Source organism: Antechinus flavipes, chromosome 1, assembly GCF_016432865.1.
Source record: "Antechinus flavipes isolate AdamAnt ecotype Samford, QLD, Australia chromosome 1, AdamAnt_v2, whole genome shotgun sequence".
In the NCBI taxonomy this organism is placed as follows: domain Eukaryota; kingdom Metazoa; phylum Chordata; class Mammalia; order Dasyuromorphia; family Dasyuridae; genus Antechinus; species Antechinus flavipes.
The window spans coordinates 384,263,831-384,290,729 of NC_067398.1; positions in this window are offsets into that span (position 1 = coordinate 384,263,831).

A 26,899-nucleotide genomic window follows, 5' to 3' on the forward strand; every position below is an offset into this window, starting at 1 on the left:
TTTCTTGTTAACAACATATTGTAGGATTCTGGCTTTTAATCTAATCTGCTATTCACTTCCACTTCACCCCATTCACATTTATGATTAAAACTACTAATTCTGTATTTCCTGCCATTTTATTATCTGCACATTATTCTTTTCTCTTTCCCTTCCAAACCAGTATTTTATTTACTTGCCTCAAGCAGCCCTCCCCCTTTACAGTCCCTCCCCCTTTTTTATACCTTTACCCTACTATTTCTGTTTTCCCTTCTATTTAGTCTACCCCTTCCTTTTTTTGCCTTTCTCCTCCCACTTTTCAATAAGGTAAGAGAAGTTTTGTTGTAAAACAAATATGTCTAATAGTTTCTCTTTGAGCCAAATCTGATGAGAATAAGATCCACACAATGTTCATCCCCCTCCTTTCTTTCCCTCAAATATAATAGGTTTCCTTTACCTCTTCATGAGATGTAAATTCCATCACTTTACCTCTAATTTTCCTTTTTTCTGGTACAATCATCATTCCACCTTTAGTTTCTTTTTCTTATTATAACAGTAAAATCAAATTATACATGTACTCTCTATGTATACCCATATCAGAAATACAGTTCTCAAGACTTCTTTTTACCTTTTTATGCTTCTCTTGAGTCCTATATTTGGAGGTTAGATTTTTTGTTTAGCTCTGGTCTTTTCATCAGAAATAAATGGAATTTACCTGTTTCATTGAATGCCCATCTTCTTCCCTGGAAGAAAATGCTCATTTTAGTGGGGGTAGTTTATTCTTGGTTGCTTTCCAAGTTCCTTTTTCTTTTGGAAGATCAGATTCCAGGCCCTTTGATCCTTTAAGGTAGAAGCTGCTAGATCCTAGGTAATCCTTATTGTGGCTCTTTGGTATTTGCATTGTTTTTTTTTTTTTTTTTTTTTTTTTTTTTCTGGCTGCTTGTAATATTTTTAACTTGGTCTGATAGTTCTGAAATTTAGCCACAATATTCCTTGGAGTTTTACTTTTGGGATCTCTTTCAAGAGATGTTCGGTGTATTCTTTCATTGGCTATTTTACCTTCTGATTTTATGGTGTCAGGGCAGTTCTCTTTGATAATTTCCTGAAAAATAGTGTGTAGGCTCTTTTTTCATCATGATTGTCAGGGAGTCAAATAATTTTTAAAGATTGCCTCTCCTAGATCTATTTTCCAGGTCAGTTGTTTTCCCACGTAGGTATTATACACTTTTTTTTATTTTTTCATTTTTTTGGTTTTGCTTGACTGATTCTTGATGTCTCATTGAGTCATTCATTTCCATTTGTTCATTTCTGATTTTAGTGAATTATTTTCTTCATTTACTTTTTTTACTTCTTTTTTATTTGTCCAATTGCGTTTTTAAATGAGTTGTTTTGTTCTATGAATTTTTTTTTCCATTTCACATATCCTGTCTTTTAAAGAGTTATTTTCTTTTTCCATTTCACAAATTCTGTTTTTAGGTGTTGTTTTCTTTTTCCATTTTGTCAAAGCTATCTTTTTATGAGTTATATGCCTTTTCCAAACCCTCTTACAAAGTTTTCATTTCCTTTCCCCATTTTTCTTCTAGCTATCTTTTAAGATCCTTTTTAATTTCTTCTAGGGGAGCCTTTTGTGGGGGAAGGGGTCAAATTTATATCACCCATTGTTGCTTCATCTGGAGACTATCTGCTTTTAGTCTCCTCAGGGTTTGAAATCTGTTCTTCTCTTTTACTATAGAAACTATCTATGGTCAGCCTTTTCCTCATTTTTTTTTTCTTTTTAAAGTTGGGAATCGACTTTTAGGGCAAGGGAGGTTTTCCAAGCTTCCTCTATCAATGGTGGTGGCTGTGCTGGGTCTGTGTTGACTGATTCCCTCTGCGGGGTGGGCATGGCCAGGTCCGTGAGTTTCTGGCTTTTCAGGGTTCAGTATTTACCTTTTGTGTTTGTGTTGGATGTTTTATAACTTCTCTGCTGATCTACTGGCTTGCAGCTAGGGCAGAGTAGCCGACACTGTTGTAGATTCTTCTCTGTAGATTCTCTGCACACAGAGTCTGCATAGCCTCAGGACTCTGCGTTGTTTGCACTGGCATTTGTGCTCAGCTGCTTACACCTGGCCACCTCCCTCCATACCCAACTGAAACAGATCTTTTCTTGTGATCTTTGAAATTATCTTCATCTGGTAATTTGTTGCACTCCCAATTTCTATGGATTCTGCCAGTCCAGAATTAATTCAGAGGCTGGATTTGCTAATTAGTCTGAGGGTCATGGGAGAAGATCAGAAGGAAGCATGTGTCCTCTCCGCCATCTTGACTCAGCCCCCAAAATATAGTTCTTAGATTCAAGCAGCTTACAATCAAATGAGGAGATGACATGTAATCAAATATATGAAGCAATATCCAAGATAAGAGAAAATAATTAATGAAAAGAAGGTTCTAGAATTAAGAGGAGTGAGAGAAAGCTTGCTGCAGAAAATAGGATTTTAGTTGAGACTTTAAAGGAAATCTAGAAAGTCAGTAGTCAAAATATGGAAGCATTCTTTGCTTCAGTGCTATGCATCATAACTATTGATGACAACAGAAAGTCCTTTGTAATTTTCATTTGAAATATACTATCAAAAATATCACACACCTACACAGTCACATTTTTATACACAGAAACCTGTGCCTTATTATATGTGCCTTTCACATATAATACTTCAAACTTCTGAAAATAAAAACTTGGAAAAAACAACTACTCCCCCCCCCCCGAGAATCTTAAACATTTTGTGTTCAAAAATTGTAGGGAAATAATAATATTGTTTCTATGATATATTCTGTTTGAAGCAGCATGTTAATTAGTATTCAAAATGCAACCATGTACATACAATATAACATTTATGTGTTCTTTATGAAGCAAATGCATTAATAGCAACATCAAATTAATTATAAAATTGCTTCATTGTTAATAGTGCAGTACAATAAAAATCAATGTTAGATGATACAATAGTAACAAAACAAGAAAAAAGTAATAAATAATAAAAACAAACAATTGGAAGCAATAATAATTTACAAAGAAGATATTTTTTTCAAGAAAAGTTTTATTAAAAAGGATAGCTAATGAAACTGAACATGCCCTTTGATCTAGCAGTGCCACTGTAGGTTCTATATCCTAAGGAAATCATAAAGGAGGAAAAATGTGTACAAAGATGTTTATAGCAGTTCTTTTTTTTTTTTTTTTTTTTTTTTGTGGTGGCAAAGAATTGTAAAATGAGTAGATGCTCGTTAATTGGGGAATGGCTGAATAAGTTATATTATATGAAAGTAATGAAATGTTATTCTATAAACATGAACAAACTGATTTTAGAAAGACCTGGAAAGATTTACATGAACTGATACTGAGCAAAACAAGCAGAACCAGAAATATATTGTACACAATAACAACTAAATTGGGGAATGATCAACTACAAAAATCTTTTTTTTTCTCAGTGGTTCAGTGATCTAATAAAACTTTGGATAAAAAATGTTATCTGTATCCAGAGAGAGAATTATGGAAATTGAATGTAAATCAACACATGCTGTGTTCACTTTTTTCTTCTTTTTCTTGTTTTTTTTTTTTTTTTCCTCTTACGGTTTTTCCCTCTTGTTCTGATTTTTCTCTCCCAATCTGATTCATAAGGAAATCTATTTTTTAAAAAGAATATACATGAATAACCAGAAAAATAAAACAATAAAAAAGGATAGCTAGACATTGTACATCTGTTTTATCCATGTCTGATCCTTCATATTCTCTTCAAGGGTTTAGTTAAAAGTAATTAATGAGATTCATAATGAAATACAGGTTTCAACTTATACATATACACCTAAAAACTCAGTGTATAGTTTACCCTGCTGATACAGCATTTCTGATAGCAGAGACATGTAGGGGGTTATTTGAGATGCAAAGAAATAAGTGACTTGTTCAAGGTCACATAATTAGTAAATAATCCAAGTAAAATCTGAATTATGTTTTCCTGATGCCAGCTTCTATATTCTATCTGCTAGCTTGCCTAGAGAAATGCATACATCCAATGAATATGGAAGGGAGGTTAGGTGGCTCAGTGGAAAGAATTGAAAAGAACTTGAGGTCTGGAGTCAGAAAGACATATTTTCCTGAATTCAAATCTAGCCTCAGACACTTATTAGCTGGGTGAGCAAATCACTTTACCCTGTTTTCCTCAACTTCCTCATTTGCAAAATGATATAGAGAAAGAAGTGGCAAAGCACTCCAGTATTTTTGCCAAAAAAAAACATTAAATGGGATCACAAGGAATCAGACATGACTGAACAACAGTAATAATACATATAATTAGGAGGTTCAGTGAATAGAACACTGAACCTGGAGTCAGGAAGACCTGAATTCAAGTCCAACCTCAGATATTTACTAGTTGTGGGATCCTGAGCAAGTCAATTAACCTCCTCCTCATTTTTTTTCAGCTATTAAATGGTGATAACAAATGGAACTTACCTCTTAGAAATATTGAGAATCAAATGAGATAAATCTTTAAAGCTTGTACTGCATAGTAGGTACTTGTGTTCACCACAGTCCCAAGCACATGGTAGGTATTTAATAAACATTTGCTGACTTCATTAGACTAGCAAAAACTGATAATTACAATTTATAGAGCCATCTAAATCATCCCCTCTCAAACTGTAAAGGAAGGATAGGACATGAGTTCGTCTCTGAAATTACTTTGTAAAATACTGTCTTCATTATAACTCTTCAAGGTTGATAATGTAGTTTTTATTATCTTCATTTTATTGATGAAGAAACTGAAGTTCTGAGAGGTTAAATAATTTAAGTAAAGTTGTTTAAATTGTAGTGTCTAACTTGGGATTAATAGCCAGCTTTCTCTCCTTACCTCATCAGGCTGCCTTATAAATGAAAATCCTTTTAGTCTTTCAAATTGAGGTAAATCACTTCACAGGACACCTAAAAACACTTACTTAAAATCTAAGGTTAAGAATTGTGAAGAGAATGTGTTAGACAATATCAGACTTGAAGCCCCCAATGACATTGTCTTGTAAAACTTTCAGTTTCCTATCTGTAAAAGAGGGACTTGAACTCTTGCTCATTCCCTCCTTAGAGATTTTGAGTACTAAAGTTATAATAAGTTCAAAGTACTTCCTATTTATTGAAACAAGGATTGAACAAATTTTACCAGGCATTTTAGTACCAATCAGTTTATAATTGGCTATCCCACAAGCTGTTAAATTCTTTATTTAGGAAATGAGTGGTAGTCAAAAAGGTGTGAAATTCCTCTTTGCCTTTGAAAATATTAAAGGCATTTTTGCTGCCCTCCTTGGTCTGGGCAAGGCCAGACTCAGGGACACCAGCTTTTGAGAAGTTATATACAAAATACATACATATATACATACATACATATATTTATACATACATATCTATCTCTCTCTATATATGTGAATATATATATATATATGCATTTCCCTATATATTTCATATATATATTTTCTCATATATATGTGTGTCAATAATTATCTAAATTTTGAGATTAAATTCTTATTCATATATATATTATATATGTATAAAATCATCTAATCATTGAGAATAAGTTCCCATATGTGTGTGCATATGGTCATCTCCACATTAAGATTAAATTCCCTTTGGATTAAATTTTTATTTGTTGACTTTTTAATGCTTACTCAGTTTTGTGTGCCTCAGTGATGGTAACTTAAAAAATTAGAGTCATTTTCTCATGGAATCAAAATGGCACTTAATAATGGGAGAGTCAGAGTTCAGTCGCTGATTGTTGCATGTGTATTTTTATCTGAGCTCACATTTTTCAAATTGGTTATAGGCATAGAAGAGTTGGGGAATAGGGTAGGAGTTCATGGCTGAATAGGAAAGATGCTCACTCTATTTAATACTAAAAATCTTTGCACTTTTATTCCATGGAAGACAATAAAATATGGAAGGAGTCCAGGATACCTTCTAGTGTTTGGGGAATGGAAAGAAGTATAAAAATATCTAATCAAATCTATTGATTGGGGGTGAGGATTGGGACATGGTATTGGGGACAAAAATTTTCCCCACTCCTCAAAGACATAGTGTCAGTACTCTGACAACTATATTACTTCTTTTTACTAATATATAATGGCCATCTGGGAAAGACAGAACAAAATGTTAAGATATAATAAAAAAGAAAAAGAAAAACCTTAAAATGATTAAAAAAGCAAAACTTTTTTTAAATCTTGGAAAAATTAATCAAAGGGCAAGAGACACAAGGGCAAAACCTGGCTTAATTAATCTATAGAACTGCTAACAAAATGAATGACATATTTTAAAACTGAATTGCTGAGGCCTAGCAAATTCTGAGGGGGCTTCAAGCCTATTTAGAGAAAGCTAAAGTCATAATGTCAATGGATTATCAAAAATTACAAATAATTAGCAAAGTCTTATAATTGTTATACTGAGAGATAAGGACTTAGAGCTGTCCAAGTCTATACCTATCTAAAGTACTCAGAACCCTTTGTAACAATGCTGTTTCTAGAAGCACAAGAACAAAATAAGCCTAGGATCTACTGAGTCTGTGTTGCATATTATACATTCTTGTGTAAGAATAAACATTTGATTAGCAGGTGTCACTGTAGAGGGCAGTATTTAGTTAAATAAGGCTTTCCCTCCACCCAACTAGAAAAAAAGAAAGAGTTGGTATATAAGCAAATTGAGGCTGGTGACTGCACAGCCCTCCCTCATTTAAATCCAATTAATTTTCATATTATAGCATCACCTCCCTGATATCATGGTCCTCTTCAAGAATGAAGAACAAACAACAACAACACTAGCTACTTGTATTTTTGGCCTGTGTAAAGTTTGTCATTGATTGCATGCTAGTCACCAAGGATTCTGCCTACACTGGGGGACAAAGAGTACTCCATTCTCCTCTCTTTATATTGTCAACCTGCTTATGCATTTGTGGTAGCTTGTTAGTCAATCAATAAACATTTATGAAGTTATTGCAGACATGGTGCTAGGTACAGAGGATGCAGAAAAAGGCAAAAAATATGTTCAGTTCTCAAGGAATTAATAATTTAATTTATATTTCTGTGTGTCCTTTCTGCATCCTCTTTGATTCCAAAGGAGAGGCTCCGGCAAAAAGTATCTCCCTCTTCCTGGTCCAGGTAAGGGAGAGAGTGATGTTCCCTTGAGGATTACTCATCTCCCCAATCCCTACTGATAGTTTCAACTATTTCCTCTGTGTGGATTAACTACTTTGAACCCAAATAAATGTCTTTTGCATTCAGAATGAATAGATTATTGCAAAAAATTGTTACACCTCCTATTTGATTTAAAGGAGTAAGCAAGACAGCCAGTCACCAATATAAAAACTTGTTTCTAATTATTATTATAAGATAGAGCTTCATGGGATTTAGAATTTCAAGAGACCTTAGAGGTTACCTCATGTCAGGATTAACTTATGTTTACTCAGTTGAGTTAACATAATACTTTAATAAGGCCTAAATTTACTCATCTGAAATAATGTGATAGTATGATAATGTGTGTGTATGTGCAGATGTGTACATCTATTATATATGCACATTAGATGTATGTATGCTTGCATATGTATATAATATCCACATGAATATATATTATCTACACAATTCACATATATCACATATATAGAAAGAAATAATAGTACTGATCCATAAATACAAAAACTGGCTGTCTATGTATAATGTATCTCCATAGTTGCTGGAAAGAACTATAAAAATTTTTCATTTTCATCCTATAGTCCTTTGAATTGCAACAACCATAGAAAAGAAGAACTGGACTTTTTCAGTTATCTCTGGAAGCTTAAGTTGATGCTGGAATCAATCTATAACACAGTGATAATTATATACACATATTATTTCTCTGAAAAGGGAAAATTCAAAATGCCTCATGGCCTCCCATCAATAACTATAACCAAACTTTTTCAGATATCAGTAATGTCCAAGCACCACAAATCTCTTCATTCTGAGTTCATCAGCCCTGCAGTCCTCAGAGGTACCTTGTGTCCCTAGGCTCTTTTACTCTGATTGAAAGGATTCATCCAAGAATCTCCATTTAAAGAGATGCCTAGTTCTTCCTTTCCCACAAAGCTAGACTCCTCTAGATTCTTTTCCCATTTCTCTAACCTAAGTATTTTACCTCCTCCCCCAACAATGAGCTTCCTTTTATGTAGTGTCTGTTTTGTTGGAATGTAAGTTCCTTGAAAGTATTTTGTTTTGTTTTTGCCTCTATTCATTTTCTTGGCAAGTTGTATAATGTATGGCACATTTGTAAGAATTTAACAAATGTTTATGAACTGACTAACTTGTGTTCTTTACTGTAAATATACAAGTCAAATCTTTGTTTTGTAATGAATTTTTAGGATATTATGACCTTACTTTCTATTTTTTTCCAATGTATTTTTTTCATGGTCACAAATAGAGATGGCCCCGAGCATTAGTGTTATTAAGGAATGCAGATGTTTGACCTAAAAGAGGATCATGGTTTTCTAGAATAGTCAACAGATTGATTTGCTTTTTTTCTTGGATGTTATCAATATGCGTGTTAGGGGTGTGGGAAAGTGGCATAAAATTTTCTCTTTTTTCTACTGTATTTCTCCAAGTGTTCTTCCTTGACACTAATTTCTTCTTCTCTCCTCAGTGTCCTGTTGATCCTTTAATTGACAAGACTGGAAAAGGAAGAGAGGAGAGAGTAATTGGGGGAAGCATGAGAGACTTGGGAGAGTAGTTTTCAAATGTAGAAGTGGTGACATTGAATTAAAACTGAAAAAAAAGGAGAATCCTTTCTTTTCTGCCCTTCTTTAACTACTGATTCTGCATTTCATTTTAGGGCTATGCTTTTAGGGTCTTATAGAGCCTCAGAGATAGAGGTGACACAAAGTCAGTTAATTTCTTCTATTTGTCTTTTCTTGAACCAGTCCAGTTTCTGATTTGTAATCACACAAGACTTAGAACATCCTTTCTCAGAGTGACATTGCACAAAGGCTGACTCTGTATATAATTTAGGATTACTTTTCTCTCCAACATATGACAGTCATCCGTATTAAGTCAAACAGCCTATAAAACCAGTTTGACATGAGGCAGCTTGTGATTCAAGGCTGCCACTGTCTCTTGACTGACTTTACTAGTTACTGCTTCAAAAGGCTCCTGAGGAATAACGGGAGTTACTTACTGAAAGCATGATATCTGAACCAGCAATTTTATGGGTCAGAAGGAAGGCCTTTTGCTTGCTTCTGAGATTTCAGTGTTGGCTTTCTATTGCCAGTTAAGAGAATTGGTGGTGGATTATTCTGACAGCAGCAATTAGATCTCCAGCTAGTGGCTTTCCAATAAGACAAACTTGCTGCTCAACCTATATTCTTTAGACAGTATAGAAACTGACTTGATGGGCTAACCTGGAAATGTTGTTAGTGGCTATCCATTTGACCATTGTTGAAAATTATGTATTTTTGGAGGGTTGGCAGGAATGGAAAAACAAAGCGAGAAAAATTGAGAGAGAGGAAATAAAAAAGAGGTAAAGTAGGAAGATGATCATTGAGGGTAAGATGGGTGATATTGAAGTTGTTAGCATCAGTAAATAAGCATTTACCAATTGCCTATTACATATGAGGCACTGTATTAGATGATAAGTATACAAAAATAAAAATAGAAAAACATTCTTAACTTCAAGAAGATTATATTTTATCATGGTAAATAGCACATTAATATATAAAAAAGAACTCATGTTTCATGTCAATTTGATTCAGAAATCATGCTCCTAGGCAATAGGTACACTGGTGTAGGTTACTCCTTTTTATTTAAACATTCTTAGATTTACCCAATTTTTTGTGAGCACATTTTGATCATTATGAGTCCCTTTAAAATGTTTCAACAATAAAGCTAATAGCCATTTTCTAGATGTATGGTCAAATGAATATATAGTTTTATCCATTGAAAAGTTCTCTTTAATGATGAAAATAATGATAGCTAATATTTATATAGCATTTAGAATTTATCTTATTTGATACTCACAACAATCTTATGAGCTGGATATTATTAATTTCTTCTTTTTGCAGATAAGGAAACTGACACAGAGAGAGGTAATTTGCTAAAGGTCACATGGCCAGTAAATGTCTGAAGTTGCATACTTAATTCTAAGCCCGGTGTTCTATTCATTGTTACCTAGTTTCTGATAATGTAGATCATAACCTATCCATTCTGTGTGATTCTTGTCTTATGTCCTTAAATAAGGTCATCATAGAGAATCAGTTCCCTTTGTTCTGAAAGCTCTTCTCCATTTCCTGATGTATAATCCTTTTTTTTTTTTTTTTTAACTTTTTATTGACAGAACCCATGCCAGGGTAATTTTTTACATTATCCCTTGCACTCACTTCTGTTCCGATTTTTCCTCTCCCTCCCTCCACCCCCTTCCTCAGATGGAAAAGTCCTATACATGTTAAATAGGTTACAGTATATCCTAGATACAATATATGTGTGCAGAACTGAACAGTTCTCTTGTTGCACAGGGAGAATTGGATTCAGAAGGTATAAATAATCTGGGAAGAAAAACAAAAATGCGAGCAGTTTACATTTATTTCCCAGTGTTCTTTCTTTGGGTGTAGCTGCTTCTGTTCATCCTTGATCAATTGAAACTGAGTTAGATCTTTTTGTCGAAGAAATCCACTTCCATCAGAATACATCCTCAAACAGTATCATTATTGAGGTATATAATGATCTCCTGGTTCTGCTCATTTCACTTAGCATCAGTTCATGTAAGTCTCGCCAGTCCTCTCTTTATTCATCCTGCTGGTCATTGATTACAGAACAATAATATTCCATAACATTCATATTCCACAATTTATTCAACCATTCTCCAATTGATGGGCATCCATTTATTTTCCAGCTTGTAACCACTACAAACAGGACTGCCACAAACATTTTGGCACAGACAGGTTCCTTTCCGTTCTTTAGTATCTCTTTGGGATATAAGCCCAGTAGAAACACTGCTGGGTCAAAAGGTATGCACAGTTTGATAACTTTTTGAGCACAGTTCCAACTTGCTCTCCAGAATGGCTGGATGTGTTCGCAATTCCACCAACGATGTATCAGTGTCCCTGTTTTCCCACATCCTCTCCAACATTCCGCATTAGCTTTCCTTGTCATTCTAGCCAATCTGACAGGTATGTAGTGGTATCTCAGTGTTGTCTTAATTTGCATTTCTCTGATTAATAATGATTTGGAGCATATTTTCATATGGCTAGAAATAATTTTAATTTCTTCATCTGAGAATTGTCTGTTCATATCCTTTGACCATTTATCAATTGGAGAATGGCTTGATTTCTTATAAATTAGAGTCAATTTTCTATGTATTTTGGAAATGAGGCCTTTATCAGAATTTTTGACTGTAAAAATGTTTTCCCAGTTTATTGTTTCCCTTCTAATCTTGTCTGCATTAGTTTTGTTTGTACAAAACCTTTTCAATTTGATATAATAAAAATTTTCTATTTTGTAGTCAATAGTGATCTCTAATTCTTCTTTGGTCATAAATTCCTTCCTCTTCCACAGGTCTGAGAGGTAAACTATCCTATGCTCTTCCAGCTTATTTATAATCTCATTCTTTATGCCTAGGTAATGAACCCATTTTGACCTTATCTTGGTGTACGGTGTTAAGTGTGGGTCAATGCTTAGTTTCTGCCATACTAATTTCCAATTTCCCCAGCAATTTTTATCAAATAATGCATTCTTATCACCAAAACTGAGGTCTTTGAGTATGTCAAACACTATATTATTAAAGTTATTGGCTGTTTTGTCCTTTGAACCTAACCTATTCCATTGATCAACTAGTCTATTTCTTAGCCAATACCAGATGGTTTTAGTAACTGCTGCTTTATAATATAATTTTAGACCTGGTACAGCTAGGCCACTTCCATTTAATTTTTTTTTCAATAATTCCCTTGAAATTCTTGACCTTTTGTTTTTTCATATGAACTTTGTTGTTATTTTTTTCTAGGTCATCAAAATAGTTTTTTGGGAGTCTGATTGGTATAGTGCTAAATAAATAGATTATTTAAATAGTATTGTCATCTTTATTATATTTTCTCACCCAATCCAAGGGCATTTAATATTTTTCCAGTTGGTTAGATCAGACTTAACTTGTGTGGAAAGTGTTTTGTAGTTTTGCTCATAAAGTTTCTGATTTTCCCTTGGCAGATAGATTCCTAAATATTTTATACAATCAGTAGTTATTTTAAATAGAATTTCTCTTTGTAACTCTAATTGTTGGGTTTTGTTAGTGATATATAAGAATCCTAATGATTTATGTGGGTTTATTTTGTATCCAGCAATTTTGCTAAAGGTGTGGATTATTTCTAATAACTTTTTAGTAGAATCTCTGGGGTTCTCTAAGTATACCATCATATCATCAGCAAAGAGTGATAACTTGGTTTCCTCATTGCCTATTCTTATTCCTTTAATCTCTTTCTCAACTCTTATTGCCGAAGCTAGCATTTCTAATATAATATTTAATAATAATGGTGATAGTGGGCAATCTTGTTTCACTCCTGATCTTATTGGGAATGGTTGCAGTTTGTCCCCATTACATATGATGCTTACTGTTGGTTTTAAATAGATGCTACTGATTATTTTAAGGAAAAGTCCATTTATTCCTATACTCTCAAGTGTTTTTAATAGGAATGGATGTTGGATTTTATCAAATGCTTTTTCTGCACCTATTGAGATGATTATATGGTTTTTGTTAATTTGATTATTCATATAGCTAATTATACTGATAGTTTTCCTAATATTGAACCAGCCCTGCATTCCTGATATAAATCCTACTTGATCATGGTATATTATCCTGGGCATGCTTTTCTGTAGTCTTTTTGCTAATATCTTATTTAAGATTTTAGCATCAATATTCATTAGGGAGATTGGTTTATAATTTTTTTTCTCTGTTTTCAACCTACCTGGTTTAGGTATCAGTACCATGTCTGTGTCATAAAAGGAATTTGGTAGGACTCCTTCATTCCCTATTTTTTCAGATAGTTTATAAAGCATTGGGGCTAATTGTTCTTTGAATGTTGGGAGAATTCACATGTAAATCCATCTGCTCCTGGGGATTTTTTTTAGGGAGTTGATTAATAGTTTGTTCTATTTCCTTTTCTTAAATGGGACGATTTAAGCAATTTACTTCCTCCTCTGATAACATGGGAAGTCTATATTTTTGGAGGTAGTCGTCCATTTCACTTAGGTTATCAAATTTATTGGCAGAAAGTTGGGCAAATAACCCCTTATTATTTCTTTAATTTCCTCTTCATCAATGGAAAGTTCTCCCTTTTCATTTTTAAGACTACCAACTTGGTTTTCCTTTCTTTTTTCTAATCAGATTTACCAAAGATTTATCAATTTTATTGTTTTTTTTTCATAAAACCAACTCTCAGTTTTATTTATTAGTTCATTTTTTTTTTTTACTTTCTATACTATTAATTTCTTCTTTTAATTTTAGAATTTCAAGTTTAGTGATTGGGGGGTTTTAATTTGGTCTTTTTCTAGCTTTTTAAGTTGCAAGCCCAATTCATTGATATTCTCTTTCTCTATTTTATTCAAGTAAGCCTCCAAGGATATAAAATTTCCCCTTATTACCACTTTGGCTGCATCCTACAAATTTTGGTATGATGTCTCACCATTTTCATTATCTTGAGTGAAATTATTAATTGTGTCTATAATTTGCTTTTTCACCCAATCATTCTTTAAGGTGAGATTATTTATTTTCCAATTACTTTTTGGTCTATTTACACCTAACTTTTTGTTGAATGTAGTTTTTATTGCATTGTGATCTGAAAAGAAAGCATTTACTATTTCTGCCTTCCTGCATTTAATTTTGAGGTCTTTATGTCCTAATATATGGTCAATTTTTGTGTGGGTTCCATGAACTGCTGAGAAGAAAGTATACTCCTTTCTGTCACCATTCAGTTTTCTCCAAAGATCTATCACACCTAATTTTTCTAATATTTTATTTACCTCTTTAATTTCTTTCTTATTTGTTTTGTGATTTGATTTATCTAAATCTGAGAGTGCAAGATTGAGATTTCCCACTATTATAGTCTTGCTATCTATTTCTTCTTGCAACTCTCTTAACTTCTCCTTTAGGAAGTTAGATGCTATACCACTTGGTGCATATATGTTTAATACTGATATTGCTTCATTGTCTATAGTACCCTTTAGCAAGATATAGTTTCCTTCCTTGTCTTTTAATTAGATCAATTTTTGCTTTTGCTTGATCTGAGATAAGGATGTCTACCCCTGCTTTTTTGACTTCACCTGAAGCATAATAGATTCTGCTCCAGCCTTTTACCTTTACTCTGTATGTATCTCCCTGTTTTAAATGTGTTTCCTGTAAACAACATATTGTAGGGTTCTGACTTTTGATCCAGTCTGCTATCCGTCTCCTCTTTATGAGAGAGTTCATCCTATTCATATTGACGGTTAAAATGACTAATTCTGTATTTCCAACCATCCTAAGATCCCCAGATTATGCTTTTCTTTTTCTTGGCCTCCTTCTCCCCTTCCCTCGTATTAAACTTATTGGTCCCACTTGTATCACACAGCTCTCCCACTTTAGCATCCTTCCCTCCTCTCTTTGAATCCCTTCCCCCTTCTTGTAGTCTTCCCTTATTACTCTTTTTCCTTTTCCCTTTTCCTCTCCCTTTTTTTTAATTAGATGAGAGAAGATTCTCTGTAAAACAAATATGTTAATTATTTCCTCTTTGAGCCAATTCTGATGAGAGTGGGATTCACACAATGTTCCTCCCCCTCTCTAAGTTCCCTCAGATATGATAGGTTTCCTGTGCCTCATTGTCACATGTAGTTTCCCTCTTTTTATTTCCCCATTTCCCTTTTTCTGACACTATCCCCTCTCCATTTCTACTTCCCTTTTTTATGTTATATCAGTAAAATCAAAATGTACATGTGGTTTTTATGTATATCCACAACAGAAATACAGTTCTCAAGAGTTCCTTTTACCTTTTTTTACTTCTCTTGAGTCCTATTGCTGGAGATCAAATTTTTTGTTTAAGTCTGTTTTTTTCCTTAGAAACAAATGGAATTCCTCTGCTTCATTAAATGTCCGTCTTCTTCTATGGAAAAAATGCTCAGCTTAGCTGTGTAGTTTATTCTTGTCTGCATTCCAAGTTCTTTTGCCTTTCGGAATATCAGATTCCACGCCCTTCGATTCTTTAATGTTGAGACACCCAGATCTTGTGTGACCCTTATTGTGGCACCTCAATATTTGAACTGTTTTTTCCTGACTGCTTGTAAAATTTTTTCTTTAGTCTGAAAATTCTGAAGTTTGGCTACAATATTCCTTGGAGTCTTTATTTTAGGGTCTTTTTCATAAGGTGTTCAATGAATTCTTTCATCACCTATTTTACCTTCTGGTTCTATTACTTCTGGGCAGTTTTCTTTGATGATTTCCTGTAAAAAAGTATCTAGGCTGTTTTTTTCCCATCATAATTTTTGGGTAGTCCAATGATCTTCAGGTTATCTCTCCTAGATCTAGTTTCCAGGTCTGTTGTTTTTCTAAGTAAATATTTGCGGTTAAGATAGCAGAGAGGAAGCTCACAGCTGCATAAGCTCCACGCTTTCTCTCACTATCCACTTCATTACAAGCCTCTGAATTAATGCTTGACTGAAAAAAAACCCACAAATAGTTACCAAGAGAAGCCATCCTTGAGATTCGCCAAGAAAGGTCTGTCTTTACTGGAGGGCTGGGACGGTTTTAGATCGGGCGCAGGCTGAGGGCAGCGGCAGTGAGAGCACGGGAGCAGACTGGAGAGGGGGTGGGGAGTGATCGCAGCCGTCTCTGCGGGGAGAGCTTCGCTACAGGTTTGGATACTTTGCTCCGGCAGCAAGTCAGCAGCCCAGCAGAGAAGCTAAAAACACCAGGGCTGAAGAATACAACCCCAAACAGCTGGAGTCTCCCGGGACCTGGCCGTCCCCCCCCTCCCCCACAGTGACTCAGCACGCTCTGGGATCTCAGAGCCCACGCGCACACAGTCCTGCTAGTGCCTCACTCCTGCCCCCTGCAGTCTGTAGAGGAAGCTCGATAACATACCCAGCCCCTCCCCCAAAGAAAGACTCCAGTTTTTTTCTGTTTTTCTTTGGTAGTTTGTCTCTGATTATTAGACAGAATGAGCAAGAAGCTGAAGAGGACTTTAACCCTTGACAGCTTCTATACAGATAGAGAGCAGACTCTAAATCCTGAGGAGACTAAAAACAGACAGTCTCCAGGTGAATCCCCAAAGGAGGAGATCATCTGTTCCTCAGCACAGATGAACCTCATAGAAGTGATTAAAAAGGCTCTCACAAGGGAGCTAGAAGAAAAATGGGGAAAGCAGAGTGAGGCTTGGGAAAAGGAGAGGGAGGCTTGGCAAAAGAGCCTGGAGAAGTCAGTTAAAGAGAGAGTGGATAAAGAAGTAAAATCCTTGAAAAATAGGATTAGTGAACTGGAAACAGAAAACAGCTCTCTAAAAAACAAAATTGGCGAAATGGAAAAAAATTCCACAGAACAAAAGAACTCAATTGGACAATTAGAAAAAGATTTTTAAAAAGTGAGTGAAGAAAATACTTCACTGAAAATCAGAATTGAACAAGTGGAATTGAATGACTCGAGGAGACAAGAAGAATCAGTCAAGCAAATCCAAAAAAATCAAACAATGGAGAAAAATGTGAAATACCTTCTGGGGAAGACAACAGACCTGGAAAACAGATCCAGGAGAGACAATCTGAGAATCATTGGACTTCCAGAAAAACATGATGAAAAAAAGAGCCTGGACACTATTTTCCAGGAAATTATCAAAGAGAACTGCCCAGAAGTCATAGGAACAGAGGAAAAAATAAACATTGAAAGGATTCGTCGATCACCCACTGAAAGGGATCCTAAAATCAAAACACCAAGGAATATAGTGACCAAATGCCAGAACCCTCAGATGAAGGAAAAAATATTGCAAGCAGCTAGAAAAACCCAATTCAAGTATCAAGGAGCCACAATAAGGACTACCCAGGATCTGGCAGCATCCACATTAAAAGATCGAAGGGCCTGGAATATGATATTCCGAAAGGCTAAGGAACTCGGTATGCAACCAAAAATAACTTACCCAGCGAGAATGAGCATCTTTTTCCAGGGAAGAAGATGGACATTCAACGAAGTAAGCGAATTTCATCTATTTCTGATGAAAAAACCAGAACTTAACAAAAAGTTTGATCTACAAATATAGAACTCAAGAGAAATCTAAAAAGGTAAAGATTAATCTTGGAAACTATATTTTGACTATATAGATGTATAAAGAATACATGTATACCTTGTTCTAGAAATTGATGTGGAAAGGACATTGTATCAGAAAAAGGGTAAAGTGGGGGTAGTACATCTCATGAAGAGGCATAGGAAACCTATTATATCTGAGAGAAAGAATGGAGGGGGATGAATATAGTGGGTATCTTACTGCCTTCAGAATTGGTTTTAAGTGAAAAATCTTAAGACATATTCAATCTATGGTGAAACTTCTCCCACCTCATTGAAAAGTGAGAAGGGAAAAGTGAAAAGGGAAGGAATAAGCTAAGCGGAAGAGAATATGGGAACTGGGAGGGAAAGAGTTAAGATAGGGGGAGGAACTCTAAGGCGGGGGGAGGGATACTAAAAAGGGAGGGCTGTGAGAAGCAAGTGGTGCTCACAAGCTTAATACTGGGAAGCGGGGGAAAAAGGAAAGAAGGGAGAAAAGCATAAACCGGGGTTAACAAGATGGCAAGTAATACAGAATTGGTCATTCTAACCATAAATGTGAACGGGGTAAACTCCCCCATAAAGAGGAAGCGATTAGCAGAATGGATTAAAAGCCAGAATCCTACAATATGTTGTTTACAGGAAACACACCTGAAGCGGGGAGATACATGCAGGTTAAAAGTAAAAGGTTGGAGCAAAATCTACTATGCTTCAGGTGAAGTCAAAAAAGCAGGGGTAGCCATCCTGATCTCAGATCAAGCTAAAGCAAAAATTGATCTAATTAAAAGAGATAAGGAAGGGCACTATATCTTGCTAAAGGGTAGCATGGATAATGAAGCACTATCTATATTAAACATATATGCACCAAGTGGGGTAGCATCTAAATTCTTAAAAGAGAAACTAAGAGAGCTGCAAGAAGAAATAGACAGTAAAACTATAATAGTGGGAGATCTTAACCTTGCACTCTCAGAATTAGATAAATCAAACCACAAAATAAATAAGAAAGAAGTCAAAGAGGTAAATAGAATACTAGAAAAGTTAGATATGATAGATCTCTGGAGAAAATGTAATGGAGACAGAAAGGAATACACTTTCTTTTCAGCAGTTCATGGAACCTATACAAAAATTGACCATATATTAGGACATAAAAACCTCAAACTCAAATGCAGTAAGGCAGAAATAGTAAATGCATCCTTTTCAGACCACGATGCATTGAAAATTACATTCAACAAAAAACCAGGGGGAAGTAGACCAAAAAATAATTGGAAACTAAATAATCTCATACTAAAGAATGATTGGGTGAAACAGCAAATCATAGACATAATTAATAACTTCACCCAAGAAAACAATAATAATGAGACATCATACCAAAATGTATGGGATGCAGCCAAAGCGGTAATAAGGGGAAATTTCATATCTCTAGAGGCCTATTTGTATAAAATAGAGAAAGAGAAGGTCAATGAATTGGGTTTGCAACTAAAAATGCTAGAAAAGGAACAAATAAAAAACCCCCAGTCAAACACTAAACTTGAAATTCTAAAAATAAAAGGTGAGATCAATAAAATTGAAAGCAAAAAAACTATTGAATTGATTAATAAAACTAAGAGTTGGTTCTATGAAAAAACCAACAAAATAGACAAACCCTTAGTAAATCTGATTAAAAAAAGGAAAGAGGAAAATCAAATTGTTAGTCTTAAAAATGAAAAGGGAGAAGTCACCACTAACGAAGAGGAAATTAGAGCAATAATTAGGAGTTACTTTGCCCAACTTTATGCCAATAAATTCGACAACTTAAATGAAATAGAAAAATACCTCCAAAAATATAGCTTGCCCAAACTAACAGAGGAAGAAGTAAATATCCTAAACAGTCCCATCTCAGAAAAAGAAATAGAACAAACTATCAATCAACTCCCTAAGAAAAAATCCCCAGGACCAGATGGATTTACATGTGAATTCTACCAAACATTTAAAGAACAATTAACTCTGATGCTAAATAAACTATTTGAAAAAATAGGGATTGAAGGAGTCCTACCAAACTCCTTTTATGACACAGACATGGTACTGATACCTAAACCAGGTAGGCTGAAAACAGAGAAAGAAAATTATAGACCAATCTCCCTAATGAATATTGATGCTAAAATCTTAAATAAAATATTAGCAAAAAGATTATAGAAAATCGTCACCAGGATAATACACTATGACCAAGTAGGATTTATACCAGGAATGCAGGGCTGGTTCAATATTAGGAAAACTATTAGCATAATTGACTATATCAATAACCAAACAAGCAAAAACCATATGATCATCTCAATAGATGCAGAAAAAGCATTTGATAAAATCCAACATCCATTCCTAATAAAAACACTTGAGAGCATAGGAATAAATGGACTTTTCCTTAAAATAGTCAGGAGCATATATTTAAAACCATCAGTAAGCATCATATGCAATGGGGAAAAAGTGGAACCTTTCCCAGTAAGATCTGGAGTGAAGCAAGGTTGCCCACTATCACCATTATTATTTAATATCGTATTAGAAACACTAGCCTCGGCAATAAGAGTCGAGAAAGATATTAAAGGAATTAGAGTAGGCAATGAGGAAACAAAACTATCACTCTTTGCAGATGATATGATGGTATACCTAGAGAACCCCAGAGATTCTACTAAAAAGCTATTGGAAATAATTTATAATTTTAGCAAAGTAGCTGGATACAAAATAAATCCCCATAAATCCTCAGCATTTTTATACATCACCAACAAAACCCAACAGCAAGAGATACAAAGAGAAATTCCATTCAGAATAACTGTTGATACCATAAAATATTTGGGAATCTATCTACCAAAGGAAAGTCAGGAATTATATGAGCAAAATTATAAAAAAGTCTCCACACAAATAAAGTCAGACTTAAATAATTGGAAAAATATTAAGTGCTCTTGGATCGGCCGAGCGAACATAATAAAGATGACAATACTCCCTAAACTAATCTATTTATTTAGTGCTATACCAATCAGACTTCCAAGAAAATATTTTATTGATCTAGAAAAAATAACAACAAAATTCATATGGAACAATAAAAAGTCGAGAATCTCAAGGGAATTAATGAAAAAAAAATCAAATGAAGGTGGCCTAGCTGTACCTGATCTAAAATTATATTATAAAGCAGCAGTCACCAAAACCATTTGGTATTGGCTAAGAAATAGATTAGTGGATCAGTGGAAAAGGCTAGGTTCACAAGACAGAATAGTCAACTATAGCAATCTAGTGTTTGACAAACCCAAAGCCCCTAACTTCTGGGAAAAGAATTCATTATTTGATAAAAACTGCTGGGATAATTGGAAATTAGTATGGCAGAAATTAGGCATGGACCCACACTTAACACCATATACCAAGATAAGATCAAAATGGGTCTATGACCTAGGCATAAAGAACGAGATTATAAATAAATTAGAGAAACATAGAATAGTTTATCTCTCAGACTTGTGGAGGAGAAAGAAATTTGTGACCAAAGATGAACTAGAGACCATTACTGATCACAAAATAGAAAATTTCGATTACATCAAATTAAAAAGCCTTTGTACAAACAAAACTAATGCAAACAAGATTAGAAGGGAAGCAACAAACTGGGAAAACATTTTCACAGTTAAAGGTTCTGATAAAGGCCTCATTTCCAAAATATATAGAGAACTGACTCAAATTTATAAGAAATCAAGCCATTCTCCAATTGATAAATGGCCAAAGGATATGAACAGACAATTTTCAGAGGATGAAATTGAAACTATTACCACTCATATGAAAGAGTGTTCCAAATCATTATTGATCAGAGAAATGCAAATTAAGACAACTCTGAGATACCACTACACACCTGTCAGATTGGCTAAGATGACAGGAAAAAATAATGATGAATGTTGGAGGGGATGTGGGAAAACTGGGACACTAATGCATTGTTGGTGGAGTTGTGAACGAATCCAACCATTCTGTTTTTTTTTTTTTTTTATTTAATAATTACATTATATTTACACTCATTTCTGTTCCGATTTTTTTTTCCCCTCCCTCCCTCCACCCCCTCCCCTAGATGGCAAGCAGTCCTTTATATGTTGGATATGTTGCAGTATATCCTAGATACAATATATGTTTGCAGAACCGAACAGTTCTCTTGTTGCATAGGGAGAATTGGATTCAGAAGGTATAAATAATCCGGGAAGAGAAACAAAAATGCAGATAGTTCACATTCGTTTCCCAGTGTTCTTTCTTTGGGTGTAGCTGCTTTTGTCTGTCATTTATCAATTGAAACTCAGGTCTCTTTGTCAAAGAAATCCACTTCCATCAAAATATGTCCTCATACAATATCGTTGTCGAAGTGTATAATGATCTCCTGGTTCTGCTCATTTCACTTAGCATTAGTTCATGTAGGTCTCTCCAAGCCTCTCTGTATTCATCCTGCTGGTCATTTCTTACAGAACAATAATATTCCATAACATTCATATACCACAATTTACCCAGCCATTCTCCAATTGATGGGCATCCATTCATTTTCCAGTTTCTAGCCACTACAAACAGGGCTGCTACAAACATTTTGGCACATACAGGTCCCTTTCCCTTCTTTAGTATTTCTTTGGGATATAAGCCCAATAGAAACACTGCTGGATCAAAGGATATGCACATTTTGATAATTTTTTGGGCATAATTCCAGATTGCTCTCCAGAATGGTTGGATTCGTTCACAACTCCACCAACAATGCATTAGTGTCCCAGTTTTCCCGCATCCCCTCCAACATTCATCGTTATTTTTTCCTGTCATCTTAGCCAATCTGACAGGTGTGTAGTGGTATCTCAGAGTTGTCTTAATTTGCATTTCTCTGATCAATAATGATTTGGAACACTCTTTCATATGAGTGGTAATAGTTTCAATCTCATCCTCTGAAAATTGTCTGTTCATATCCTTTGACCATTTATCAATTGGAGAATGGCTTGATTTCTTATAAATTTGAGTCAGTTCTCTATATTTTTTGGAAATGAGGCCTTTATCAGAACCTTTAACTGTGAAAATGTTTTCCCAGTTTGTCGCTTCCCTTCTAATCTTGTTTGCATTAGTTTTATTTGTACAAAGGCTTTTTAATTTGATGTAATCGAAATTTTCTATTCTGTGATCAGTAATGGTCTCTAGTTCATCTTTGGTCACAAATTTCTTTCTCCTCCACAAGTCTGAGAGATAAACTATTCTATGTTCCTCTAATTTATTTATAGTCTCGTTCTTTATGCCTAGGTCATAGACCCATTTTGATCTTATCTTGGTATATGGTGTTAAGTGTGGGTCCATGCCTAATTTCTGCCATACTAATTTCCAATTATCCCAGCAGTTTTTATCAAATAATGAATTCTTTTCCCAGAAGTTAGGGGCTTTGGGTTTGTCAAACACTAGATTGCTATAGTTGACTATTCTGTCTTGTGAGCCTAGCCTTTTCCACTGATCCACTAATCTATTTCTTAGCCAATACCAAATGGTTTTGGTGACTGCTGCTTTATAATATAATTTTAGATCAGGTACAGCTAGGCCACCTTCATTTGATTTTTTTTTCATTAATTCCCTTGAGATTCTCGACTTTTTATTGTTCCATATGAATTTTGTTGTTATTTTTTCTAGATCAATAAAATATTTTCTTGGAAGTCTGATTGGTATAGCACTAAATAAATAGATTAGTTTAGGGAGTATTGTCATCTTTATTATGTTCGCTCGGCCGATCCAAGAGCACTTAATATTTTTCCAATTATTTAAGTCTGACTTTATTTGTGTGGAGACTTTTTTATAATTTTGCTCATATAATTCCTGACTTTCCTTTGGTAGATAGATTCCCAAATATTTTATGGTATCTACAGTTATTCTGAATGGAATTTCTCTTTGTATCTCTTGCTGTTGGGTTTTGTTGGTGATGTATAAAAATGCTGAGGATTTATGGGGATTTATTTTGTAGCCAGCTACTTTGCTAAAATTATGAATTATTTCCAATAGCTTTTTGGTAGAATCTCTGGGGTTCTCTAGGTATACCATCATATCATCTGCAAAGAGTGATAGTTTGGTTTCCTCATTGCCTACTCTAATTCCTTTTATATCTTTCTCGACTCTTATTGCCGAGGCTAGTGTTTCTAATACGATATTAAATAATAATGGTGATAGTGGGCAACCTTGCTTCACTCCAGATCTTACTGGGAAAGGTTCCAGTTTTTCCCCATTGCATATGATGCTTACTGATGGTTTTAAATATATGCTCCTGACTATTTTAAGGAAAAGTCCATTTATTCCTATGCTCTCAAGTGTTTTTATTAGGAATGGATGTTGGATTTTATCAAATGCTTTTTCTGCATCTATTGAGATGATCATGTGGTTTTTGTTTGTTTGGTTATTGATATAGTCAATTATGTTAATAGTTTTCCTAATATTGAACCAGCCCTGCATTCCTGGTATAAATCCTACTTGGTCATAGTGTATTATCCTGGTGACAATTTTCTGTAATCTTTTTGCTAATATTTTATTTAAGATTTTAGCATCAATATTCATTAGGGAGATTGGTCTATAATTTTCTTTCTCTGTTTTCAGCCTACCTGGTTTAGGTATCAGTACCATATCTGTGTCATAAAAGGAGTTTGGTAGGACTCCTTCAATCCCTATTTTTTCAAATAGTTTATATAACATTGGAGTTAATTGTTCTTTAAATGTTTGGTAGAATTCACATGTAAATCCATCTGGTCCTGGGGATTTTTTCTTAGGGAGTTGATTGATAGTTTGTTCTATTTCTTTTTCTGAGATGGGACTGTTTAGGATATTTACTTCTTCCTCTGTTAGTTTGGGCAAGCTGTATTTTTGGAGGTATTTTTCTATTTCATTTAAGTTGTCGAATTTATTGGCATAAAGTTGGGCAAAGTAACTCCTAATTATTGCTCTAATTTCCTCTTCGTTAGTGGTGAGTTCTCCCTTTTCATTTTTAAGACTAACAATTTGATTTTCCTCTTTCCTTTTTTTAATCAGATTTACTAAGGGTTTGTCTATTTTGTTGGTTTTTTCATAGAACCAACTCTTAGTTTTATTAATCAATTCAATAGTTTTTTTACTTTCAATTTTATTGATCTCACCTTTTACTTTTAGAATTTCAAGTTTAGTGTTTGACTGGGGGTTTTTAATTTGTTCCTTTTCTAGCATTTTTAATTGCAAAGCCAATTCATTGACCTTCTCTTTCTCTATTTTATACAAATAGGCCTCTAGAGATATGAAATTTCCCCTTATTACCGCTTTGGCTGCATCCCATACATTTTGGTATGATGTCTCATTATTATCGTTTTCTTGGGTGAAGTTATTAATTATGTCTATGATTTGCTGTTTTACCCAATCATTCTTTAGTATGAGATTATTTAGTTTCCAATTATTTTTTGGTCTACTTCCCCCTGCTTTTTTGTTGAATGTAATTTTCATTGCATCGTGGTCTGAAAAGGATGCATTTACTATTTCTGCCTTACTACATTTGAGTTTGAGGTTTTTATGTCCTAATATATGGTCAATTTTTGTATAGGTTCCATGAACTGCTGAAAAGAAAGTGTATTCCTTTCTGTCTCCATTACATTTTCTCCAGAGATCTATCATATCTAGCTTTTCTAGTATTCTGTTTACCTCTTTGACTTCTTTCTTATTTATTTTCTGGTTTGATTTATCTAATTCTGAGAGTGCAAGGTTAAGATCTCCCACTATTATAGTTTTACTGTCTATTTCTTCTTGCAGCTCTCTTAGTTTCTCTTTTAAGAATTTAGATGCTACCCCACTTGGTGCATATATGTTTAATATAGATAGTGCTTCATTATCCATGCTACCCTTTAGCAAGATATAGTGTCCTTCCTTATCTCTTTTAATTAGGTCAATTTTTGCTTTAGCTTGATCTGAGATCAGGATGGCTACCCCTGCTTTTTTGACTTCACCTGAAGCATAGTAGATTTTGCTCCAACCTTTTACCTTTAACCTGCATGTATCTCCCCGCTTCAGGTGTGTTTCCTGTAAACAACATATTGTAGGATTCTGGCTTTTAATCCATTCTGCTAACCGCTTTCTCTTTATGGGGGAGTTTACCCCGTTCACGTTTATGGTTAGAATGACCAATTCTGTATTACTTGCCATCTTGTTAACCCCGGTTTATGCTTTCCTCCCTTCTTTCCCCTTTCCCCCCCTTCTAAGTATTAAGCTTGTGAGCACCCCTTGCTTCTCACAGCCCTCCCTTTTTAGTATCCCTCCCCCCTCCTTAGAGTTCCTCCCCCTATCTTACCCCTTTCCCTCCCAGTTCCCGTATTCCCTTCCCCTTAGCTTATTCCTTCCCTTACCACTTTTCCCTTCTCACTTTTCAATGAGATGGGAGAAGTTTCACCATAGATTGAATATGTCTTAAGATTTTTCACTTAAAGCCAATTCTGAAGGCAGTAAGATACCCACTATATTCATCCCCCTCCATTCTTTCTCTCAGATATAATAGGTTTCCTATGCCTCTTCATGAGATGTACTACCCCCACTTTACCCTTTTTCTGATACAATGTCCTTTCCACATCAATTTCTAGAACAAGGTATACATGTATTCTTTATACATCTATATAGTCAAAATATAGTTCCCAAGATTAATCTTTACCTTTTTAGATTTCTCTTGAGTTCTATATTTGTAGATCAAACTTTTTGTTAAGTTCTGGTTTTTTCATCAGAAATAGATGAAATTCGCTTACTTCGTTGAATGTCCATCTTCTTCCCTGGAAAAAGATGCTCATTCTCGCTGGGTAAGTTATTTTTGGTTGCATACCAAGTTCCTTAGCCTTTCGGAATATCATATTCCAGGCCCTTCGATCTTTTAATGTGGATGCTGCCAGATCCTGGGTGATCCTTATTGTGGCTCCTTGATACTTGAATTGGGTTTTTCTAGCCGCTTGCAATATTTTTTCTTTCACCTGAGGGTTCTGGCATTTGGCCACTATATTCCTTGGTGTTTTGATTTTAGGATCCCTTTCAGTGGGTGATCGATGAATCCTTTCAATGTTTATTTTTTCCTCTGTTCCTATGACTTCTGGGCAGTTCTCTTTGATAATTTCCTGGAAGACAGTGTCCAGGCTCTTTTTTTCATCATGTTTTTCTGGGAGTCCAATGATTCTCAGATTGTCTCTCCTGGATCTGTTTTCCAGGTCTGTTGTCTTCCCAGAAGGTATTTCACATTTTTCTCCATTGTTTGATTTTTTTGGATTTGCTTGACTGATTCTTCTTGTCTCCTCGAGTCATTCAATTCCACTTGTTCAATTCTGATTTTCAGTGAAGTATTCTCTTCACTCACTTTTTTAAAATCTTTCTCTAATTGTCCGATTGAGTTGTTTTGCTCTATGGAATTTTTTTCCATTTCGCCAATTTTGTTTTTTAGAGAGCTGTTTTCTGTTTCCAGTTCACTAATCCTATTTTTCAAGGATTTTACTTCTTTATCCACTCTCTCTTTAACTTTCTCCAGGCTCTTTTCCCATTTTTCTTCTAGCTCCCTTGTGAGAGCCTTTTTAATCACTTCTATGAGGTTCATCTGTGCTGAGGAACAGATGATTTCCTCCTTTGGGGAATCACCTGGGGACTGCCTGTTTTTAGTCTCCTCAGGATTTA